At 39.4% G+C, this 25,542-nt stretch overlaps 1 protein-coding gene across 7 annotated transcripts in view; it reads right to left on the bottom strand.

Moving 5' to 3' along the window:
- Window positions 1-25,302, bottom strand: part of RNF2 (ring finger protein 2) — a 49,445-nt gene extending 24,143 nt beyond the window's left edge. For 3 of the 7 annotated variants that reach the window (XM_088016857.1, XM_088016858.1, XM_028121523.2), the window contains exon 1: window positions 23,077-23,248. The gene's annotated coding sequence lies outside the window, so the exon portion shown is untranslated. Of the gene's footprint in view, window positions 1-10,613; window positions 10,705-14,574; window positions 14,746-23,076; window positions 23,249-25,195 lie in introns of those variants that run through there. The other 4 variants (XM_088016855.1, XM_028121524.2, XM_088016856.1 and 1 more) reach the window with 3 other exon arrangements.
- Between the last annotated feature and the right edge of the window lie 240 nt (window positions 25,303-25,542).

Here is a 25,542-nt window from a genome sequence, read left to right as displayed (position 1 = left end):
ATAAAAATCTTAAAAAAAAAAGATACTATACTTAGGGGCACCTGGGTGGCATAGTCAGTTAAGTGTCAGACTCTTGGTTTCAGCTCAGGCCGCTGGGTGTGGAGCCTGCTTGGGATTCTCTCTTTCCCTCTGTCCAATCCTCCCCACCCCACCTCACGCACATACTCTCTCCCTCTAATAAATCTTAAAAAAAAAAAAAAAAATTATACTTAATGAATTTAATGAAGTATATGAACTACTGGAAAATTTGTATACTAGGTTCAATTACATTATGGATTAGTCTTCTGAAGACTAGTCTAAGGACCTAACCACTAATCACAATACTGTTCCTACATAAATTTCTTTTACTAGTGCCTGGCAACTAGAGGCTCCCTAAAGTGCCATTTTTTTAATCCCACCCCTAATCTACAATCCTTTAATTGGTTGAGGGGAGTATTTAAAAATCATGGTCAAGTCTATTAGAGATTAGATGTGGCAAAGAACAGGTTTCATGCGAAAAACTGAAAACAATAGTAATACACATTCCCATTCAACTCTTTGAGACCCCCAAGACCCTCAACTCCCCTGAATGGGCCATACATTTGCTCCCAAGACCATTCTCTAGCTCCCCTAGAAGGAAAAATGGATACACTAAACCATAAATTCCTCAAGAATAAGGACAGAGAACTTTGTATTTTAGGTATGTCTTTATTTTATGATACAACAAATGAAACACCCAGGAAGTACAGTAAATGATTTTTGGAACTGGATCAGCTTGCATATGCATACTAGTACTGGCTGCTACTGGTTATGGACCTATATCCAAATTTCTCAAGGTCTTTTTTTTTTTAAATCTGCAAAGTTACAGTCATTGGCAAAGTTAAATGAGATGTTCATATAAAGTGCCCAGCATATTTCATGAATGATGGTCATAAAATGGAAAGGGCATCATTTCCTTGATTTATTTCAATAAATAAACATTCTTATTTCTCAGCCCCCCTCCAACATGTATTAGATTAGGAAGAAAAATTACTTAGCCACTCCCTTACTAAAAATTTTACATTAATCATCTTTTAAAAAGATTTTAGAAAGAAACATAAAAATGGTTATGTGCCTCATGTGATAAAAAAAAATCAATCAGCAGGCCAATTAATCCAAGACCACTCTTTAAGGCTGTTTCAGTAACAAAAAATTGCCAGAAAGAGATCTGTCTGCTGTCTACTGCTAGTAAACTGTATGTGGCTGAATACTAAGTGTAGTTCCTGGAAGCTTAAAAGAAAAAGAAATACTGGATAGAGACATTTCTGGCCCAGACTTCATTAGAAACTTGTGGAATCTTTATAAAAGGGACACAACATAACATAAAAGCAGCTCATCTTGAACTACAGGTTTGCAGAGCATTCAAAGACATTCAAATGGATGTCTCTCGGATTATCCCTCCCTTCCTCAAACACAATCTTTGAAGGGGCTAAGATAATACAGGCCAGGTACACTGGAGTGATCATTAAGGATAGAGGACGAGGGGCGCCTGGGTGGCTCAATCGGTCTGCCTTCAGCTCATGATCTCGGGGTCCTGGGATGGAGCCCCACATCAGGCTCCCTGCTCAGCAGGAACTCTGTCTCCGCTCTGTCTGCCCCTCCCCCGGCTCATGCTCTAATAAAGAAATAAAATCATTTTTTTTTTTAAGATTTTATTTATTTGACAGAGAGAGAGAGAGAGGAAACACAAGCAGGGGGAGTGGGAGAGGGAGAAGCAGGCTTCCCGCGGAGCAGGGAGCCCGATACGTGGGGGGGGGGGGGGGGGGGGGCCTCGATCCCAGGACCCTGGGATCATGACCTGAGCCAAAGGCAGATGCTTAACGACTGAGCCACCCAGGCGCTCCAAGAAATAAAATCTTTTAAAAAAGAACCTACATGGTGGCCTTTATCCTTTGGTCAGTCCCAATACATCAAAGTCTCAAGTGAGACCCTAGCACATGATGGGCCACAGTGAACTCAGAATTCTCAATAAGAGCCTCACATGTCCATTTTCTGTAGCATAGCTGAAATAATTCATATTAAATAGCAGATGTGCAAGCAAAAAGGCTGACCCTGTGTTGTAAAACTTTAAGAGTCAAACTGTACTCTTACCAAAGTACAGCGGCAATAAAGCAACCACAAGGGAGCTTCCAGACTGGACAAAACATTTTTCCCAAAAAGGGGGGCTTTAAATACAAATTATTTTGAGCTGAAACTTCAAAGTTCTATGCCAAAGAACGTTCACCAGTTGCTTTAATCATAATCATAATCATAAAAATTGCCTGGTCTATTCAGAGCATTTTAAACCGAACTGAAGACTAATATGAGTAAGCTATGAATTATACCCCCCCAAAGGAGAAAGAGTTTAGGTAAACGGGGTGTTTAGGAACGTCCATTTACACTTTGAAAAATGATCGCTGTATTAGAGTTGTTTCCTAGAACTCTAACAAATTACCATACTCTCTTAATTCTGGAGGCCAGAAGTCCTAAATCAGTATCACTGGGCCAAAATTAAGGTGCTGGCAGGGCTGAGCTTCTTCCAGAGGTTTTATTGGAACCTCTGTGTTGTTTCTTCCAGGCATTCCTTCGCTTGTGGCCACACTGCCTCCTCTACACATGAGGACATTTAGAACCCACCCAGATAATACAGGATAATCTCTTCATAACAAGACCTTTAACTTAATGACATTTGCAAAGACTTCATCACACATACACCTCTGCTCCAAAGTAACACTGCAGATTCCAAGGATTAGAATGTGGACATTGGGGGGGGGGGGCTTTTTCAGCCTACCATACTTGCCAAAATTAAGTTTAAGTGTATAACCAATTCCTTGCAGCCAACACTTATGTCTTTATCCTGTACATGACTTGTTTCCTTAATTTGTTTTTCAAATTGTGAAATATATATCAGAAAATACAGTAACTTTAGATTATCCCATCTTCCCATGAAGCACTTTTCCTCATTTGAGATTTGCTTCCCTAAGCACTATGAAACAAAACTAAGAAACTCTTTTTATTTTAAACCAAGAAATTTATCTTTTTCTTCCATGGTTATTGTCCCTTCTGAACATAAAGTAAATACAGGTCACATCAAATTAACTCTCTCAATCTTTAAGATTTTTTTTTCTTTATTACTACATGTGAATGAGCAAATTATTTGTTCCTTAATTAAAACACTGCTTGCTTATAGGATACAGGTGTTCGATTTTAGAAATATATTCAAGACTAGGCAAACCAGGGAGCAGTAATAAATTGACTAAACAATCCAATTGCCATAACATTGCCTGCAGTAAGTATCACCTCATAAAAACCACTTGCAGCAATTTAATCTAAAACTACAGCTGTAAGACAGACATTAATTTTTGTAAGCTTCTAAAGACACAAAGACAGTATTCTTTACTGAAAAAGATGCCACTGTCCTAAACATCTGGAATACTCATCTAAATTACTTTGGTAACCTAACAGCATCTTTATTTAAAAAGGTAATATAATCAATTCCTAAATGGATTCTATCTTTTACATATTGTAGAGCACAGAGCAGGAACCTTTCAAAGATGATTTACCAAATTTTCATTACCCAGTCTTAAGGTTTTCAGTACTGGTAACAATATTTTCTAGTCTTATATAACTGAATTATTATTAGAGGGAAAATTGTTTTAAGATTTGTTTAAAGAACCAATTAAAATGCACATCTAGATAATTAGTGATCTGTGCCCTCCTACTGTATTTACCACCCATCACTATCTCATCTCCTCTAATACTCCTTCATTTTCCCCAAACCTCCAGCGCCCCCCCCCCCACCGGCCCCTGCAGCAGTTTCTTAATGACCCAATTCAGTCTTTCCCGAAGGCTTCAGAATGCACCTACCAAGGTCTAATATTAGTCAACACCAGTTGTATCAGCAGCAGCCTTCTTCTCCTTCCGTCCCTCCGCCTATCCATATTAGAAGCTAGCTAACAGACCCATAAAGAGAAACAGCTGAGTTCAACAGTTTAGGAAACATTTACTGAGAACTACCATGTGATAGGAAAAGGGACCCTCCAAGAGCTTATTAGCGTGTGTCCTGAACATGTTTTCAATACAATTTGGTAATTGCTACAAGAGTACCAAAAAACCAAACCAAAACAACAAACAACAATCAAATGGAAAAGCAGAAAAGGTTTCCCAGATTCCTCCTTGAAAGAAGAGACTTTAAGGTCAAGTGAAGTTAACCAACTAAGGAAAGGAAAGCAGTCCAGAAGGATCATCATAATAAGCAAAGGCACAACTCAGTATGGTGTGTTGGGGAACTCTAACGAGATCATTATTAAATGAGTGAAAAGAGATAGGGAGTAGCATGGAGTCAGGCTGAAGAATTAAACTGTGGACCAGATCAGGGAAGCCTAAAAGCCATGCAAAGATCTCAGGAAAAATCTACAACTGAATGACAAGGTGAGACTTGCTGGGGAGACATATCAACTCCGGTAACAGTGGAAGATGGACTTGCAGGAAGCAAGAATACTAGTTAAAGGGCTTGTGCAGTAATTCAAAAAGAAATGAATACCATGAGTCTGTTAATAGTAAGGATGAATTAGAGGCAGCAGAGCTACAAAATACTTAGGAGGCAAAATACATGGGGTGTAGGAAATGAAAAAGAAAGGAGAAGAAAGCCATAAACTCTCAAGCTTGTGGCTGTTAAGCTGTTGATGCTTAAAAAACAAAAAAGTGAGAAACCAAAACAGGAAATGGTATTTTTGCCACTTCTATTTAACATATTATATTGGAATTCTAGCCAGATCAGTTAGGCATCCACACTGGAAAAGAAAAAGTATCTGTTTACATATGGTATGATCTTATATAGAGTGAACCCTAAAGACTCCACAAAAAAGTTAAAAACTCAACTGATTAAATGAATTCAGCAAAACTGCAATCAACATACAAAAATCAACTGCATTTCTACACATTAACAATAAATGCTCTGAAAAGGAAATCAAGAAAACAATTCCATTTGCAAAAGCATCAGAAAGAATACTAGGAATAAATTTAACCAAGGCACAGATTTATACACTGAAAATTATAAAACACTGCTGAAAGACATAAGTAAACGGAAAGATACCCCATCCTATGTTCGTGGATCAGAAGACTTAATACTGTTAAGATGACAATACTACCCAAAGCAATCTACAGATTCAAAGCAATTCCTATCAAAATCCTGATGATTTTTGCAGAAATCAAAAACCCCATCCTAACATTCATATAGAATCTCAAGGAGGGGCCCTGGGTGCTCAGTCAGTTAAGCATCAGCCTTCAGCTCAGGTAGTGATCTCTGGGTTCTGGGATCCAGCAGGGAGTCTGCTTTTCTTTCTCACACCCCCCCAATAAATACATAAAATCATTAAAATAAATAAATAAATAAAAGAATCTCGAGGAATCCCAAACAACCAAAATAACCCTGAACACGAACAAGTTAGATGACTCAATACTTTCTGATTTCAAAACTTACTACAAAGGTACAGTAATCAAACTGGGTATTAGAACAAAGACAGACATACAGACCAATCAAAGGAGAATACAAAGCCGAGAATTAAATCCTCACATACATGGGAAGTTATTTTGACACAAATGCCAAGACCATTCAACAAGGTCAGTTTTTTCTACAAAAAGTACTGGGAAAACTGGATATCCCCACATGCAAAAGAACAAGGTTAGACAACCTACCATTTACAAAAATTAACTCAAAACAGATCAAAAATCTAAAGGTTAAGAACTAAAACTATAAAACTCTTAGAAGAAAACATAAAGGAAACTCTTCAGGACACTGAGTAACAATGGGTTTTTTGGATAGGACGCCAACAGCACAGGCGATAAAGAAAAAATTGATGAACTGGACTTTATTAAAATTAAAACCTGTAAGGGGCATCTGGCTGGCTCAGTCAGTATAGCAGGCAACTCATGATCTCAAGTGGTGAGTTCAAGCCCCATGTTGGGCTTAGAGCTTACTTTAAAAAAAAAAAAAAATCAAAACCTTTAGTACATCGGGCGCCTGGGTGGCTCAGATGGTTAAGCGTCTGCCTTCGGCTCAGGTCATGATCCCGGGGTCCTGGGATCGAGTCCCGCATCGGGCTCCCTGCTCCTTGGGAGCCTGCTTCTCCCTCTGCTTCCCTCTCTCTCTCTCTCTCTCTCCCTCCCTCTCTCATGAATAAATAAATAAAATCTTTAAAAAAAAAAAAAAAACCTTTAGTACATCAAAGGACACTATCAAGAATGAAAAGGAAACCCAAAAAATGGGAGAAAATATTTGCAAATCATGGATCTGATAAAGGATTAATATCCACAATATATCAAGAATTACTACAACAAACTCAATTAAAACAATGGGAAAAAGACTTGAATAGACACATTTCTCCAGAAAAGATATACAGACGGCCAACAAGTACATGAAGAAATGTTCAATATCACTAATCATTAGAAAGATGCAAATCAAAACCAAAAGATACCACACTTTATACCCATTAGGATGGCTATATGACTATTATCAAAAAATAGAAAACTGAAAGTATTGGTGAAGATGTGGTAAAACTCAAACCCTAGAGCACTGCTGTTGGAAATGTAAAATGATACAGCCATTTTTGAAAAAGTATGGCAAGTCCCTCAAAAAATGAAACATAGAATTACCAATATGATCCAGCAATTCCAATTCTAGATATATACCTCAAAGAATTGAAAGCAAGGACTAAAACAGGTACTTGTATACCCATGTTCTTAACATTTATTCACAATAACCAAAAGGTGTAAACAATCCAAAATGCCCATCAACAGATAAATGGGTAAACAAAATGTAGTATGTATGTACAATGAAATACTATTCTGCCTCAAAATGGAATGAAATCCTGATGCATGAAATACCAGAACAGTCCAATTCATAAAAGGTAGAATAATGGTTACTAGGAGCTGGGGGGAGGGAGAAGGTAATGAAGAGCTCCTATTATTGAATACGGAGTTTCAGTGTGGGATGAAGAAAAAGTTCTAGAGATGGACTGTGGTGATGGTAACACAACAATGTGAATGTACTTAATGCCACTGAATTCTACAATTAAAAATGGCAAATTTTATATATTTTATCACAGTAAAAAAAAGTTTTAAAAATGTTTTTAAACAGGAAATGGTATGCATTTTCTAGGAAGGGATGAAAAGCTGAATTCAATTTTAGATTTGTTGCATACGAGGTATATGCAGGTCAATAAACACATCTGAAGCATGAAAGGTTCTGGTGGGAAATTCCAGCTTACAGTAGTCAAAACTGTAAGAAAAAAGAACATGCAGGGTTTTCTGTTTTTTGAAGATTTTATTTATTTGACAGAGAGAACACAAGCAGGGGGAGTAGGAGAGGGAGAAGCAGGCTCCCCACTAAGCAGGGAGCGGAGCCCCATGTGGGGCTAGATCCCACGATCCAGGCAGGGATCATGACCTGGGCAGGAGGCAGACACTTAACCGACTAAGCCCCCCAGGCACCCCAAGAACACGCAGTTTAAAAAGAAAAAGTGGAATAAGGATCAAAGGAAACTCTGAGCTTGTTAACTGAACTCACAGGTATAGAAGAGTACTATTCGGGGCGCCTGGGTGGCTCAGTCGTTAAACGTCTGCCTCCAGCTCAGGTCATGATCCCAGGGTCCTGGGATTGAGCCCCGCGTCAAGCTCCCTGCTCTGCGGGAAGCTTGCTTCTCCCTCTCCCACTCCCCCTGCTTGTATTCCCTCTCTTGCTGTGTCTCTCTCTGTCAAATAAATAAAATCTTAAAAAAAAAAAAGTACTATTCAAAATTACCCCACCATATATCAATGTTATGAATTATCTGCATCTGGTTCAAAACACCTCATTGGCAGTACCTCAACCCTGCTATGCAAACTACTCTTGGAACACAAGACAAAAAGCAAAGTACGAAATCCTGTCAGGGCTGAAATAAAGTACCTATTTCAGAGAATCCTGTGAAGAATATATGATAGCTATTATTTTTGTTGTAAAAAAATGAGACAACACCCAACCTACATTTCTAACAACAAAGAAAAAAAAACTGCATATTGTTCCTGAAGGGACATTAATCATAACGTACTATACAGAAGGTAATTTACTCTTTGGGATACACTATGATATCAATTTAAGATAAACTAAAATATTTCATTTATAAATTTTTAGTGGACTTCTCAATTAAGTCTCTAACTGTGGTACACTGAATGGGACCCCGAAGTGCCCACATCTTAATGTCCAGAATTTGTAACTGTGTCACCTTACATGACAAAAAGGACTTTGCCAGTGTGATTAAATTAAGAATTTTTAGATGGGGCGATAATCCTAGATTATGTGAGTTTGGTCCAATATAATCAGAAGAGTCCTTATAAGAGAGAAGGCGATGTGATGAAGGAGACAGGGATAGTAGTCAAAGAGTGAAATCTAAGCTATGCTTCTGATAATGAAGATAAAGGAAGGACCCATGAGCCAAGAGGGTGTCAGCAGCCTCTAGAAGCTAGAAAAGGTATGAATTCTCCCCTAGAGCTTCCAGAAGAAACGCAGGCCTGCCAACATCTTGATTTTAATCCCTTAAGCCCCATTTTAGACTTCCGACTGTCAGAACTGTAAGCAACAGGAAACTAATACACCATGAGAAAGCCAATGGCAGAGTGAGAGAAATTAAAAAAAAAAAAATATGTTCATCAGTTTACTTGCCCAATGGAGTACTGGCTTTTGCCAAAAGAAAATTCAACACATCCACAGGAAAAACAGTCTTCCTTTAGAGGAAGTAGTTCTCAAATTTGGCTGCACAGAGGTATCACCTGGAGAGCTTTTCAACAATTCAGATAACAAGGTCCCATTTCAGACCAATTGAGTCATTATATCTGGGGCTCCTGACATCGTTAGAAAATCAGCCAGGTGGTTTTTATTTTTGGTCAAGGTTGAAAAGTCGCTGTTCGAGCTAAAGATTAGTTTTTAGCAATCTAAGGAAACCTATGGCATTTCCAAATACTACTAGAAGTTCCTAAAACTGTCCCCAATAAAGATGTGGTTCACCATTCATTCATTCATTGGTTTCATGTATGTTTTGCTAACTTTATCTTCGACAATAAGTTACCCTAGGTAAGAAGTTGCCTCAGCAAATTCCTAAAGGAAAAACTACTGGACCGAAAGGCAGGCAAATTTTTTTTTTTTTAGATTTTTTTTTTATTTATTTATTTGACAGAGAGAGAGAGAGAGAGAGAGCACAAGTAGGCAGGCAGGCAGGCAGAGGCAGAGGGAGAAGCAGGCTCCCCGCTGAGCAGGGAGCCCGATGTGGGGCTCGATCCCAGGACCCTGGGATCATGACCTGAGCCGAAGGCAGACGCTTAACCGACTGAGCCACCCAGGCGCCCCGCAGGCAAATTTTTTTTATTCTGACAAATATTGCTAACTTGCTATGCCAATTTACCCTTCTACCAATTAAGGATTAGCAATTTTTTTAAGCCTGCCCAATTTAGTAGGTAGTAAACAATACTTCACTGATGTTTTAATCTCAACGCTTCAACGATGACTGATAAAGTATCTTATCTTTTCACTGTTTTATTGGCCTTTTTTTTTGCCTGTCAATTACTATATGTCCATTTCTATTAGTTTTTTAAAAAGCTGGTTTGCGGGGCTCCCGGGTGGCTCAGTTGGTTAAGCGACTGCCTTCGGCTCAGGTCATGATCCCAAGATCCTGGGATGGAGCCCCACATCAGGATCCCCGCTCCTTGGGGAGCCTGCTTCTCCCTCTCCCTCTGCCTGCTGCTCCCCCTGCTTGTGCTCTCTCTCTCTCTGTCAAATAAATAAAATCTTAAAATAAAAAAAGCTGGTTTGCGGGGCGCCTGGGTAGCTCAGTTAAGCATCTGCCTTCGGCTCAGGTCATGCATGATCCTGGGGTCCTGGGATGGAGCCCCACTCAGCAGGAAGCCTGCTTCTCCCGCTCCATCTGCTCCCTGTCCCTGCTTGTGCTAATAATATGCTCATTTGCAAAAAATTTTTCTGTTAAAGAAATTGACCTTTTATCTGTCCATGAGTGTTAAATATTTTTCCCAGTTTGTTTTTCTGTTCTTTGGCTTTGAATTCTTGAGGTCATAGATTCTATTTTTTATTTATTTTTTTAACATATTTATCTTTCCCTATATGGCTTCTTTGAAAGCTAATCCACACTCTAAATCTACACTCTAAAATTATAAAAACGTCCACCATCCACCTAAAGTTTTCTCTAATATTTTCAGTTTCATTTTTTACATTTAAGAACTCAGAATCTGTGCTCCTTTCCCTGCCACCACGAAACTGGCAACATCATTTATTGTTTAGTTTATCTCTTCTCCACTGATGGAAGTTACCATGCTATCACTTTAGTCATTACAAAGATGAGAAAAAAATTTATACATGTGAATATATACATATACCCTAATATATGTGTGTATATGAAAATTTTTAAATACAAGCTTAACATACTAACTTCTTACAGTCAACAATAAATGTGCTGCCGAACTCAGGTATACAGAATTTACAAATTCCTTAACAAGGTTATGGAATATGAAAGTAAGCATCAGGCACACGTCTCCTCCTTTTCCTTTGCAAAAGCAATACAACTGTCACGAACCAGGTTGACTCCTCTTGAAAGCTGTGAAGAATAGTTTCCCCTAGCAGTTTCTCCAATGTCTGTAGGCAGCTTTGCAAAATATCTGTTGCCACTAGGTGGAGACAATTTAATAAAAGGAATATTAGTTACCGAAATAAGAGTAGCTATAAATTTTCTACAAATATTCTCAAATGGTAAAGAAGTTCTGCCTCTAAATTCTTGAATAAACCAGGGCTAGTTACTTTTGCTGAGGATCCGGTTTCCTTACTTGTAAATTTAAAAATTTAAATAAAGTATCATCAAGAGCCCTCTTAACTGGGTCAAAAAACTTGCTTAAAAATGTCCCTAACAGTACAATGCTTAATCTGCCTTCAGCTCAGGTCATGATACCAGGGTCCCGGGATCAAGCCCTGCATCGGGCTCCCTGTTCGCAGGAGGCCTGCTTCTCCTTCTCCCACTCCCCCTAAATCTTAAAAAAAAAAAAAAAAAAAAAAAAGTACAGTGCTTAGAGTCCTTTTTTTTTTAAGATTTATTTATTTGACAGAGAGATAGTGAGAAAGCACAAGTAGGCAGAGTGGCAGACAGAGGGAGAGGGAGAAGCAGGCTCCCCGCTGAGCAGGGAGCCCGAGGTGGGGCTCAATCCCAGGATCCTGGGATCATGACCTGAGCCAAAGGCAGCTGCTTAACCGACTGAGCCACCCAGGTGCCCGTTAAAGTCCTGTCGTCTTAAGCTAAAAAGGTATCCTACCTTCAGCAACTTCTTTCAACTTGAATACTTCAAACAATCATAACTAGTTTCCTCCAATCTTTTCAAAGCAGGTCAAAAGAGACATACTGTTCACACATCTAGGATTCCAAGTTAAAGCCAAGGTTATCTGCTCTTTTCTCCCTTGTCTTAAAGAAAATAGCTGATATCACATTTCACATTCACCTGGCTTGTCTGTACACAGTGAACTAGCTATTTATTTTCCTTTTAACTAGTGTCCTTGGTACTAGAGGCTATACATCTGGGGGATTTTGTTTTCTTTCTCTTGTGCTATTTTTTATTTCTTGCCTCATTTGGTCAGAACCTTCTATTTTTGTTGATTTCCTGAATTCTTAACTGTCCCTCTGTCAAGACATTCCTTACACTGGTACTTTACCTCCTGGTTCTCATCTGCCAGTAGATTTTGTAACTCTTCTAAGGATGTTTCAACCTCTGCTTGCCTAAGGGTTTTCCAGTCTATTGCTTCATCCAATTACTGAATATAGTGACCTACTGCCAAACCACTGACTCACTACTAATTTAGATCTCAGACTCTGGCATAATCTAGGTTCTCGGCCCTGAACACACACCAACTCTATACCACAAACTAACCACATTCTTAGAAAGGGACTACTTTTAATTCTCCCAGTACCCTAAGACCAAGAGACATAAAGAACATTGATAATTTCCTGAGCAGAGCAAAAAAAAAAAAAAAAAAATCTTGAGTTCCTAAAGTAGAACAAGGGAGGCTACCAACTTCATTTCACATCTCTCCCCAGATTAGAGGAAACTAAACAAGGGAGCATATTAATGTGGCGGCAGTTAGCAGCTTACTATTGGGCTGTAGGCTATTGCTGTGTCATCAGCACACATGACTGGCCCCCCAAAAACATCTGCAGATTTAATGGCACAGACAGATCAGCACCTGTTTTTGAGAGGGAGATGTCGAACACAACTAAGGCATAAGGCAAAGCTTAAAAATTTACTTAAGTTTATCATTAATGACAAAGCTAAAAAGTCTAATAACTTGAGTTTTAGTCCAAAGCCCCATATGCCAGAATAAAAGCTAACTTTCGAAAAGTAGTATAGCAAGGTTGTTATCCTTTCCTGGGAAGAGAAATGTCCATAAAGTGCAGACTCCTGCCAGAAGCAGAAGTGCTGATGAACACACATATTAGCTTTAGCAAATAAGTGCATAGGAAACCACAGCAACACTCCCTTGTGTCACTGAAAATAACAGCAAAAGGGTCTACACTTCTGGCAAAGGCCTATCTGTTGAAAAATTAACTTTGTGGGAAGGCAGCGACAAAAGAATATTGACTAAGGAAGATAAGACAGACAGCTAAAGGCTGATACCACCACATTCTCTTGTAACAGCAGCTGGAATATCGGAATACCACTTTCAGAAAAAAAGCAGCAATTCATTTCCAGAAATACAAAAATATTTGCATTCTTTTACCCAGTAATCCCAGTCCTGGGAAATAATGTTATTAAAAATAGATAACAGAGGATTTACAACTTTCTCTGAAATTTTGCTTAATTCTAAAAACCCTATGAATAGGTACTATTATTTTCCTCAAGAAATAAGGAAATTGAGCCAAACTGTAAATAAATAAATGAGCAACTTGCTTACAGGTCTCACAGTAATAAGCATCAAAGGCAAGAATCAAATGCAGGTCTGTCTGGGGTGCCTGGGGGGCTCAGTCGTTAAGCATCTGCCTTCGGCTCAGGTCATGATCCCAAGGTCCCAGGATGGAGCCCCGCATCGGGCTCCCTGCTCAGTGGGAAGCCTGCTTCTCCCTCTCCCACTCCCCCTGCTTGTGTTCCCTCTCTCGCTGTGTCTCTCTGTCAAATAAATAAATAAGATCTTTAAAAAAAAAAATGTAGGTCTGTTTGAGTAAGAAGGCCATGCCCTTAACCACCATACCAAAGACTGCTGGTACTACTACTACAATAATATCACCATCCGCAAGGAGACATTTGCAACATCATCATCAGGAAATTTCCTCAATCATTAATAGTTATTAATACAATATGCAATGACTAGTAATACTTGCAAGATAAAATGACAGAAGCCACTGATTTACGTCCATGCTACAATTACAGCTACGTAAAAGTTACCTTCTAGAAGGTAACACAGAGTTGTTAGAAGTTTGTAGAGGGAGTTTCCATTTTTCAACTCCCAAAATAGTAAGCACAGACTTTTAACAGTTGCTTTTTTTTTTTTTTTTAAGATCTTATTTATTTATTTGACAGAGAGAGACACAGCAAGAGGGGACACAAGCAGGGGGTGAGGGAGAAGCAGGCTTCCAGTGGAGCAGGGAGCCCGGGATCCATGACCCGAGCCGAAGGCAGACGCTTAACGACTGAGCCACCTAGGCGCCCCGACTTTTAACAGTTTTAAGACAACAAAAAATAAGAATAGAGAAGTGAAGAATGTGTCTCTGGTATCCCTTTGTCGCACAGGGTAGATTATCTCTTGCAGGAAAAGAAAAACTATTATGTCCCTATACATACTCAATAGTAGCAGCCAGGCTGGGATTCAGGAGACCTCGATTCTCATTTTGGTTCTTGAAACAATTCCAAAAGATAAACGGATTTAATCTTTCTTCTGTTCTGGACTTTATCTCTTGGTTTCTGCAACTTGCATCAAAAAAAGTTTTAAACTAAAAAAAGCAGTTCCTGGGCGCCTGGGTGGCTCAGTTGGTTAAGCGACTGCCTTCGGCTCAGGTCATGATCCTGGAGTCCGGGGATCAAGTCCCACATCGGGCTCCCTGCTCGGCGGGGAGTCTGCTTCTCCCTCTGACCCTCTTCCCTCTCGTGCTCTCTATCTCTCATTCTCTCTCTCTCAAATAAATAAAATCTTTAAAAAAAATAAAAATAAAAATAAAAAGCAGTTCCTGGGGTTTTAAAGGCCAGGATCTTAGACGCATGAAAAAAGAAACCAGAAACTCCGAGGACAGAAAGTTGTTTTACAGCTCTGATAAATCTAAAGATTAGCATAATCTTTATGTTCATGAAAGCAGCAAAAATTTGGCACAGCTCATAAATACTGGAAATCAACATGGTTTTGAGTTAGTCAATAAACAGATTTAACCTCTTTATAAAATAAACATGTTTTGGGTGATGTATAAATGTATATATTTTATGTCCATTACGGCAGAGTTCCTTATTAGCAATGAAAATATAAATATTTAAAGTGTATATATCTCGAAATATTTTTTAAAAGCTACTTACTAGCAATTAGACTTTGGTAATCTTCATGTGAGTTCAGATGTTAAAAAGAGAAAATCATATAATACTCTAATAAACACTTGGGGTACTTGGCTGGTTCAGTCAGTGGAGCATGCAAGTTACTGGTTTCAGGGTTGTGAGTTCAAGCCCACACTGCGTGGGGAGATTACTTAAAAATAAAATCTTTAAAAAAAAAAAAAGAAAGAAAGAAAGAAAGAAGACTTTAAGTAGCTAAAGTAGTGAAATCATTCTCTCCTAAGCAAAACTGATTCTATATTATTAAACAATGAACAAAAAAGAAAACTGACATTAATTCAATACAAGATACCGCAAGATACTGTTTGCAGGCACTTTTTGTACAGCTTTCCCTCTACCTCTACTTTTTAACGAAATCCTGTAAGTCCATGGTTCTTAACTTTTGAATCCACATCCCCACCAAGAATCTGAAAAAAGTTAGGAACTCTCACGGGGCGGGGAGGGGGGGGGGTGCAGGGGGAATACCATACAAAAGAACACATGCCCTAAATCTCAGAATAATGGTGCCTTAAGGGAGCCCAGAACTGAAGGCCAAGAACGCTTGCTCTAAAAAAGAACTCCAACTAATAAGCAGAAAAACCAGAGACTATCTTCTCTAAATCCTTCTCAGTTTTCATCAGCTATACTTCAACAAGCTACTGCCATGGATTACAGATTGATTCTTGCAAATTTATGGAGACAAAAGGTATTGCCTGTTAATTACTTCCATCTAGCTGTCACAATGAATTTTGGACCTCCCTACCACCAAGCTAAAAGGAACCCCAGGATCCAACCATTTGAAGTATTTTGCCATTGTCAAAAATGTTACCAGACTGGTTATGGCATAGAAAGTGTTTGTGAGGGGCGCCTGGGTGGCTCAGATGGTTAAGCATCTGCCTTCGGCTAGGGTCATGATCACGGGATCCTGGGATCGAGTCCCGCATCGGGCTCCCTGCTCCTTGGGAGCCTGCTTCTCCCTCTGCTTCTCTCTCTCTCTCTCCCTCTGTCTCTCATGAATAAATAAATAAAATCTTTAAAAAAAAAAAAAGAAAGTGTTTGTGATATCAAAAGAATTAAAATACACATAAATTCAGATCTATAAAAGTTAAAACTATGTTTTAAACAAAAAAAACCCGAAAATTTATTTCCAAAAGGAAATACATCAAAATTTAAGAGGAATTAAAACTGAGTACTGAAAACATTTTTTTCTACTTAAAATTTCCCCAAAAATACATTTAAAAAATTAAAGTGACCACTGAAATTATATTTAATAAAAAGACAGTTTAATAAGTTATCAATTTTCCCATCAGCTCCTAAGCTATTTTTGAAAGGACCAAGCAATATATTGAACATGTGGGTTAAAACTAAAAACAACCCATTTAAGAAATGAATAACATGAAGCACCTGGGGGCCTTAGTCAGTCTGACTAGATTTTGGCTCAGGTCAAGATCTCAGATTCGTGAGACTGAGCAGCACATTAGCTCGGTGCTTAGCCCAGTCTGCTTGAGATTCTCTCACCCTCTGCCCCTCCCTGCAGGCTCACATGCACGTGCACTCTCTCATTCAAATAAGTAAATAAATAAAATCTTAAAAAAAAAGAAATGAAAAACAGCTTACTGTGTCACACTTTTTTCCTCACTGGCACACCAATATTGTCTTCTTAATCTTCCTAAATCAATTATTGCAACAGATTATCCAAAAGGTTTCAGGATAAATTAAATTGGCTTTGATAATCATGTTATCTGTATTATACATTTGTTATTTTACCTGCTCAAAAGTTATGGAGACTTCTGAGAAAAAAAGTATTTCAGGAGGCTACACTGTTAAGTTATCACTGGTTAACCCAAACTGGAAACGAGACCTACATTTAAATACAAACATAATTATAACAACATTAAGGACAGAGAAATTGAGTCTTAATACTTTAAACAATACTCAACTATCAATATTCAAGAGTCTTTAACATATTTCATTGCTTTATAACCACATGAGAAAACATTCCTGGAGGACAGTACCTCAAAAAATTAAAAAGCTAGGAAAAAAAGCATCTTTCTATTAATTCAACAAGGCAGGTTTTCTTCACAAATAGGCCAATTAAATTTTTTAAGATCAAGGATAAGAGGGTAAGTTCATGAAAAGTAAACAACAGATATAATTTTTAATTTTGCTAAGTGTATTGTGAAAAGCAGATAATTTCTGTAATTGATATCATAAAACAACAAATAAGTAAAACAAAACCACAATAGGTAGTTTCCAGTCAAAAGAGTAATACCATCTGTTTCCCCTACTCCCCCAGGCCCTTGTCATTTAAACAATCTACAAAGTGGTAGTTTTGCTCCTAATGTTTAAGTTTGCAATATTATTGTCTAATGATATAAGCAAGATATTTGACCCTGGTGTAAAGAAATTAATGAGACATGTCAACCTTAAAATACACTATTTAAGGGGGAGAGTATACTATAAACCAGACTTGGGAAAAGGGTTATAGGACATCTACAACTCCTCCCACACTCCATTCCACCCTAACAACTTTGAAATATGAAAACTCCCTTGAAGTAGGCACAGAACTATAACCAGGATCCATGCCAGAGATTAATTCATCTCTGTCTCTTTCTTCACCTACACCCCATATATTCACAATGTGCTTTGCTGTTTACAAAACCTCTTACCTACACTACCACTTATGTCTTTACAAATAACCTGTGAGATCAGCGACGGTACTATTTTTTTTTTAACAGAAAACAGAAAGGCCAGTAATCTTGCTTGTAGTGAAACCAGACCTAGAAACGAAGACTCCTGACTTCAATTCTGAAGCTCTTTCCACTATACACAACACAACCCTTTCTGTAATATAGTAAAGCCTTCTATAAAACATCTGGCTGGATTCCAAGACAGCAGTCCCAGACTGAATTGGACTCTATATAGCAAATAGTGTAAATAGTGAGGGTTTAATGCAATTACTGGCATGGAGGCATACATCTTTTAAAAAGTGAAGAATCAGTTGGTTTAATGGTGTGTGCATAGTAGTGGAAACAAACACTATTCTAAAAAGTCAAAATGAAATATTACAGATTTGCACATTTTACAATAGCTAATAGAGGTAGTGGTAAATAACACATGGAATAGGAAAAAAAGGAGACAAAATATGGATAATTAAAAAGAACAATGTAAAAAGAAACTGCATGATATTTTTTATTTTTAGGAAATAAAATGAGGAGCTTCTGTCTTTTCTTTCTGCCAGAAGTAACTGAGACTTTAGAACATTAGGCTATAAAATAATGAGAGGTGTAGAACAGGATTTTATCTAGCCATTAAATGAATCCCTGCCAAAATTGCTGGCTCTGGAATAAAAAATCCGAAGTCGCATTTCTAGATCAGCTGCTGGTACTATACAGTTTAAGTTAACCAATTATTTTAATCCTTCAATTATGACATCTGTAAAATCAAACAACACTCAAACTATTTTCTAATGACCTTGGAAGGAAGAAACAATGTCTGCAAAAGTAATGATGAACATTTTAATTCCCATCAACTACTGCAAAAATAAATATTTCTCGAACATCTTTTATGTTCACAGTACTAGGCTAGGCTAAAAGTGCAAAGAAAGTGATGGCCTTTACAATCTAAATCAGTAAGGCACGCAGAAATGCTTAATAATGATTATGATTACATAACACAATTGAGGCATCTCATAAAGAGCTTTCACAGGAGTTGAGCTGAACACAGCAGAGAATGAAGTTGGATTTGATCAAGATAGAAAATAAAAATAGTAGTCATTAAGTTTAGCAAGGCAGAGAAGAGGCAAGTAGGTTGCAATGTCCTTTGGGTTCTCAAAGCACATCACTCATCTGTTATTGCATTTAACACACTGTAAGATGGTTTGTCATCCCCACTTAAGACTGTAAATTCCTCAAGGACAGAGACCTTGTTCAATTCATTTTCTATCCCTAATCCCTCGCACTGGGTCTGGCACACAGAAGATAATCAACACTTGTTTTTTGACCAGGCAAGGTAAGGACAAGATTCCCTATTTAAATTATTGTACTTTAACCTACACCATTTTGCGTACATCACTGACTCATTGTCTCTCAACTCCAAAACCACCATTCTAGATTCTGCTCTTTGGTGCTGGGGCTCAGACTGCACAACTGTTTTTCACTGACTCTTCTGCCACCCTCCCTGTTAGACTTTGACTGTAGAGGTAGTAAAAGGAAAACTGGAAAGCAGAAAGAGGGGTGAAAGGACTTCCTTCCAGTTCCTGGCAGCAGCAACTGCAGCCCCTCACCCCGGCAGCAACAACAGGTTTCAGCCTCTAGCATCTCTGGGTACTTTTGAGTACTTCCAGAACCTGATCAGCAGCTGAACGATGACCTCCTCAAAGGTTCAGAACCAGGCCAAAGGAATCTCTTTTCTGACTCTTAGGTCGATTACACTGTAATGCTGTCTTTTTGCTCTTACAACCATTTAACCAACTCCCTATATTAAATCTCCTCTGAAATTCTTATTCAAGTTACTGTTTTCTCTACTAGAACTAATACACTGTCAAACAACTCTCCTTTGAGAGATCATGCTGCTTCACTGAAGAGGAAAGTAAATTTGGAACTATTCCTAAAGATAAAATCTATTTTATAAAGGATAACTCAAAACCCTTTAAATTTGTCTGCTGAGGGGTGCCTGGCTGGCTCAGTTGGTGAAGCATGCAACTCTTGATCTCGGGATTATGAGTTCAAGCCCAATGATGGGTATAGAGATTACTTAAAAATAAAATCTTAAAAAAATTTGCTGAGTTGTACCATAAAAATAATTTAACTTTTGTGTTTTAAACTATCCAACTTAGAAAAAAAGAAAGGAAATGAGAAATATTTAAATAGCACAAGGTATTCCAAGTACACACAACCACCTCCTTTTACTAGAGCATGTATCCTAGAGAAAATGTGAGATGGTAAAGCTGATCTGCTGCTCTTCAAAGGTCTCAGCTCCCCACAAGCCTCTCCTCATGTAAGCATGACCAGCTGAATGTGATGTTTATATTTAAATACATTTTTGGCAGGGCACCTGGCTGACTCAGTCGGTGGAGCATGCAACTCTTGCTCTTGGGGACATGAGTTCGAGCCCCCAGACTTTACTTTAAAAAGTAATTATCTTTTAAAATAAAAAAATACTTTTTTTTTTTGCCGTTGTTCAACATGGCCCCTAAATGCAACAGAAAGCTGTTTCTTTTGTTGAACACTAATCTGTTCCAACGCTAAAGCTAAAATGAATTTACTGGCATATTGTTCTCCCTTCCTACAGGATTTTCAAGCATCATTTTTTTTCTACCACGTGTGACTTTCATTTTATGCATCATCTTTAGAACCTAACCTCTTCAGAAAATACAACTCCACTCCATATAGCATAGAAACAAAAAGAAATCCCCCTGGCAGGAGAGTCTATAATCAACACATCTGTTGAAAATAAATGTCCAAAATGCTTTGATAGTTTTCACATGGTCTGTTACTTAATAAAATATCCTCATTAGACAATTTAATCTGAGGTTAGCTACAAAAATAATTTTTCATTACTGTACTTAGCAAACTTATTTTTTATGACAAAATGGAAGATAGGGAGAGGCAGCAAACATATTGTTAATCCATTTCTAAATGAAATGGGAGAAAGCAAATTGAAGCAATAGGAATCTTTCTTGGAATTTTTAGTAGTGTACATAGCTGAGCTTCCAACATAAGTATCACTAGGCCCAGACATACCATCCACTTCAACTGCCTATAACATCTATAAGGCAAAAGTGAAAAGAATTTTAAACTTGAAAATCCACGGCCAGTTCCACTGGAGTTCCTCCTAGAAGCATAAAACTGGATAGTGGGCCACCTACTCCCCTTACCATCTACATCTATAAAGTCAGGGACTCATTACCCAGCTCCTGCTCTAGTTGTAGACATACTAACACCACCTTCTACTTAGTACCAAGAGTCCTATTACCAGTCAGTATGTCCAGGTAAAATCAACCAAACTGTATTCCTTACAGGAAACACCCAAGGTCCCATCTGACACATTAGGTGGAAACCTAGGAATGAGGGGGGATAAACAGGGTATCTTGACCTACAGAGAGGGAATGGACAGGGCAAATGTTATTGTACCTTTGCACCCCCAAATTATATGGGGATCTACTCAGTTAAATGCAAATAAACATTCAATAAGTTACTGTAATAACGAAGATTTCAGAGAAATGGAAAAAAATGAGGAAATTAACTGGTGTCTAATGACAAGGTCTTCACACCATGTGTAATAAACACTAATTAATCAAGTGTAGATCTGTATGTGGGCAGAATGTGCATAATCCCACAGTATTTTTCTTTTTAAAAAATGGCAAACTGTGATGTATTGTTAGTTTCTCCAGATTTAATGAGTTGCTACAAAATTATGAGGTGCTTTAAGTCATACTAAAAATGTGTCCATAACTTTAATAAAGTACATTTTAATGTTAATTCACTTCTCTTGCTGGAAGGAATTATACTTCTTTGCTAATGTACAGAAATGAAACTGTCACTAAAACATCTGGTTATATATTATTCATTAGACATAAATCACCTTTACTCCAAAGACCACATAATAAAAACACAAATCATGAATAAATCAGAGAAAGACCTGACACTACACACTTAAGGTCAATAATACAAAAATGAAATTCCTAAGATATTTGCTGACCTGCTCTATACAGTATTTCTATCCACATAAACCTAGGAACTAGCTGTCTCAGTGCTCAATATAGGCAGAGAAAAACTCAAAATTCTCAGAACGTCTCAGTACTTTGAATGTCTGCATTGTCTACATATTAGTGGCTCTAATTTGAAATTTTTCTGTGTAGCACATTTGAGGACCACCAGCGTATTTTTAAAATACTCAGACTAGCCTACTCAGGCAGTTTCCTTCATAAATTCTCCATTTCACTCACACCTACTATAATTAACCTCAAAGGTGGATTCCACAAGGGTATCTGAAGGAAATAACTCAAATCCTCCGAAAAAGTAAGGGGCCATATTTGCTGTGCTATCTCTGGAAAATGGAGTCTTATATAACTACCCATTATTTTACTTTAAACACGTTAAACGTACAATCAAGATTTTAAAAGATACCTGTTGATTGTGACAAGTAGAAATTTCAGTGGAAAAAAGGAATCACCAAAAGTCTTATTATTGCCATTTAAATTCTTTGTAAATCAAAGGGTCAAATGTTCATTATAGAAGCCTGATCTGACACCAATCTAAGTTATTAAAAATTCAACAACTATACCCCAATGCAAGTAGGAAAAAGTAGATTATCTACCAATTACACTAAGTATTCCAGCTTATCGTCTTGGAACTCACCAAAAGTAGATTATGTAACCCAAATCACTCAGACATGAGTTTTAAACATAATTCTCATCAAAGCCACGTCTCAATTTTTTTTAATTTTTAAAAGTAAAGCGTATTACCAAAACACTGAATGCAAGCCTATTCTTTTCACAGCAAACAAATTTCTTCACACACCTCAAGGAAACCTAACATTTCCAAACCACTTTACCCCTTAAAGGCACACAATCTCTCAAACTTTCTGACAGCCATGCAGTATATACCCAAAAAGGCTTGAAGACGGTAAGACCATAACGGTCTTAGCGGGCAGATGATCGGAACGAACCTCGAAGTTTCAAAGACCAATTTTTACTAACAGTATCTCTGGGAGCAAGGAGACTACTTTTACAGGAGGGAAAGTATCTTGACAGCCTGGGCTAGGGCTCCCTGGCGACACCCAGTACCAAAGATCTCAGCGTCAACGACTGGGTTCAAAACGCGAAGCTTCCATCAGAAACAAACCAAGACAACCCCTCCCCCCACGACTCCTTCGGGGCAACCTCGCGGTTTTAGAAAGCAACAGATACTCGCCGGCAGGCAGGCGGCACTCCAGGAATGTTTTAACCAGCAGTGGTCTCCCCGCAGCCCACCTGGAACCCCGACGCCGAGTAGCGCCTTGCGAACCCAGACTCCAGCACCGCGGGGGGGAAAAGGGGCATTCTGCACAAAGCGCCCCTACCCCACCCCCACGGTGCAGACACATACCCCTGGGCAGCGAGGGGGAAGCCCGGAGGAAAAACCCCACACTCCACGCCGCTGGCCTCGGAGAGGGGCCGCCGAGAGGCTGGAGCCCCCGCCCCGGGGTTCCCAACGAAGGATGGAATTCAAACCCTGACCTTCTCCTACTGGGTCCTCCGCAAGCCGGACCCACCACCTCCGCCGAGACCCTCGAAGAAATGGGAACAATGAGAAGCTGCCTCCCCCGCCATCCCCGCCCCGAGAGCGGCCGGGGGCGGCGGCGCCATCTCCCCTCACACCCCCCGCGGGCAACACACCCCCCCCCCCAGCCCCCAGGCCGCCGTCAGCCGCCCGCAGCCCCGCCGAGCCGACGCACGTCCCGGCCCGCAGTTCCCGCGCCCTTCGCCTCCCCGCCCGCCCCACTCACCAGCTCCTGCCCCAGCCCGGGATTCCACTGGCCGCGGCCAGACCGAGACTCAGGTACAAGCCGCCGCGGCCGCCGGCGCCGCCGCACAATATGGCGAGTCTCGGCTTCCGCAATGGAGCTCGGGAAATACAACAGGGGCCGCTCAATATTCATGAGAGACTGAAGGGAAGCCGGCTCGGCCGGCGCTCCGGGGAGGGCGGGAAGGAGCGAGCGAGCGAGGGGGCGGAGGCGCAGGACGGGGACGTGCACGGCGCGGGGAGGCCCGCGGCGCGAGGGGAGGGGGCGCCGCCGCGTGCTGGCCTGGAGGGCGCGAGCCGCCCCTCCCCGGGCCGGCCGGCCCCGCCCCCCGGCGCCCTCCGCGGGGTCGATGCAGCCCCCGGGCAACGCCCGGATGTCGACGGCGCCGCCTCGTTCTCGTCGTTCAGGCTGCTTGTGCTCTTCTGCCCCTGCCTCGGCCCACCCATTACGCCTCCTTGGTTGGGGTTTGGCCTCAAGAGTTCTGCTCTCTGTGACTGCCTCCAGTTCTTACACCCATCTCACCTGGTAGACATCGTCATTAGGCATTCAGCTCTAGAACTTCACCTGAAATTCGGCCCTCTGCCTCCCCATTCAACAAACACTTACCATCCTGGCAGAGTGAACCTACAAGATCTAATTATTCCAGGGAAAATGACCTTCTATTCTAGAAGTATATTGTTGGACGTCGGTAAGTATTCCGATTGTTTTCATCAGCTCTTTTATACCTTGCCGTTTTATTCCTACTTTCTTGGCCCCTTCCAGTATTATCTTCTGAACTTGAGAATATAAGAATAGATTAAATAGATGTAATTATTACCTAAAACACAACCAATTAGTCTACCAAAAAAATATGTAAAATGCGTATAAATTAAGCGATAAACTGAAGAAGTAACAAGCGAAAGAGTTCCCTGACCTCAAGGTATACTATTGGTGAGATGTCCTTTTTCTCTTGAAAAGATAACCAACAAAATCAGACAGTAAATATGAAGGCATTTGTGACATAAAGAAATGGACGGCCCTATAAAACTAGGTTTATAGCCTCCAGGTTGTCTCTAACCATTTGAGTTAAGTAAATTGCATAACCTCTCTGGACTTACTTTTCCTCATTTGCAAAATGAGAGGATTGTGTTGGATGATTCTTGGTCTTTTCCAGCTTTTGAACTTTCTAAAACTCTCCAAGCAATGCCAAATAAATGGTATGAATTTACATAGCATTTTGGAAAAGAAAAGGATTGATTCCAGCTGGTGTGTTGAAGGAAGATTTCCTAAGGAGCTAGGATTTGGGTAGTACTGTGGCAGATAGTTTTTGGATGGGTAGAAAGAGGACAGGTGTTAAAATATTAAAGACAACACATTATGTATCCTACCTAACAATCCATTAAAGTAAACGAGCAAAGCATTATTCTTTTTCAGTGACTTGAAAACTTTCACCTACTATCTATAGCTTTAAATAAAAAAATGACAATTCTTGGGAGCCTGGCTGGCTCAGTGGGTAGAGCATGCAACTCTTGAACTGGGGGTGGTAAGTTCCAGCCCCATGTTGGGCTTGGCGCCTCCTACTTAAAGAAAGAGAGGAAGGAAGGAAGGAAGGAAAAGAAATGACAATTCTCAGACTCCACAAGCCCTTCAAGGTTAAGCTCTTTCTCCAGTATGAAAAAAAAAGTCAAAATACAGATGGTCCCCAATTTACAATTCCATGTATGACTTTTCATCTTAACAGTGGTTGAAAGTGATACTATTCAGTAGAAACCGTACTTCAAATTTTGAATTTTGATCTTTTCCTGGGCTAGCTATATGTGGTAGGATACTCTTGTGATGCTGGGCAGCAGCAGTGAGCCACAACTTCCAGTCAGCCATTGGATCAGGAGGGTAAACAACTGATAAGAAACCTACATACACTTTGTACCTACCTATATACAACCATTCTATTTTTCACTTTCAGTACAATATTCAATTATATGAGCTAGTCAACACTTTATTATAAAATAGGCTTTGTGTGAGATGGTTTTGCCCAACTGTAGCTAATTTAAGTGTTCTGAGCACATTTAAGATAGGCTATGGTGTTCAGTAAGTTAGGTATATTAAATGGATTTTGACTTACATATTTTCAGCCTCCACCAGCTTATCAAGACGTAGCCTTTTCGTGTGTCCAGGAAGAACTATAATCAAGGCATGCTTCTTATAAAGGTCCACTTTCTAAAGATAGTGCAGGTGCAGAACCATCCCTTCTTTATTCATGACGACTACATGTGTAGTTCAGTTAAGGGTGTTGATAATTCAGAACCTTTTGCTCCAGTTATGCCTGTGAAGATAATGTGTGGTTAGATTAAGAAATTCAATTGATGTTGCAAAAAGTGATCATTTGTAGAAAGCACAGGAACTTTATGGTTAAAAGTTAAATATAGTGCTTAAAAAGATTCACAGGAGAATTAGTGGGAAAATGGAAAA

This window comes from Eumetopias jubatus, unplaced genomic scaffold, assembly GCF_037043125.1.
Source record: "Eumetopias jubatus isolate StellerSeaLion01/CBP00866 unplaced genomic scaffold, mEumJub1_p1.0 scaffold_12, whole genome shotgun sequence".
Classification (NCBI taxonomy): Eukaryota; Metazoa; Chordata; class Mammalia; order Carnivora; family Otariidae; genus Eumetopias; species Eumetopias jubatus.
Note: the sequence above shows the minus strand (reverse complement) of the source record. Positions and strands in the feature narration are given on the sequence as shown.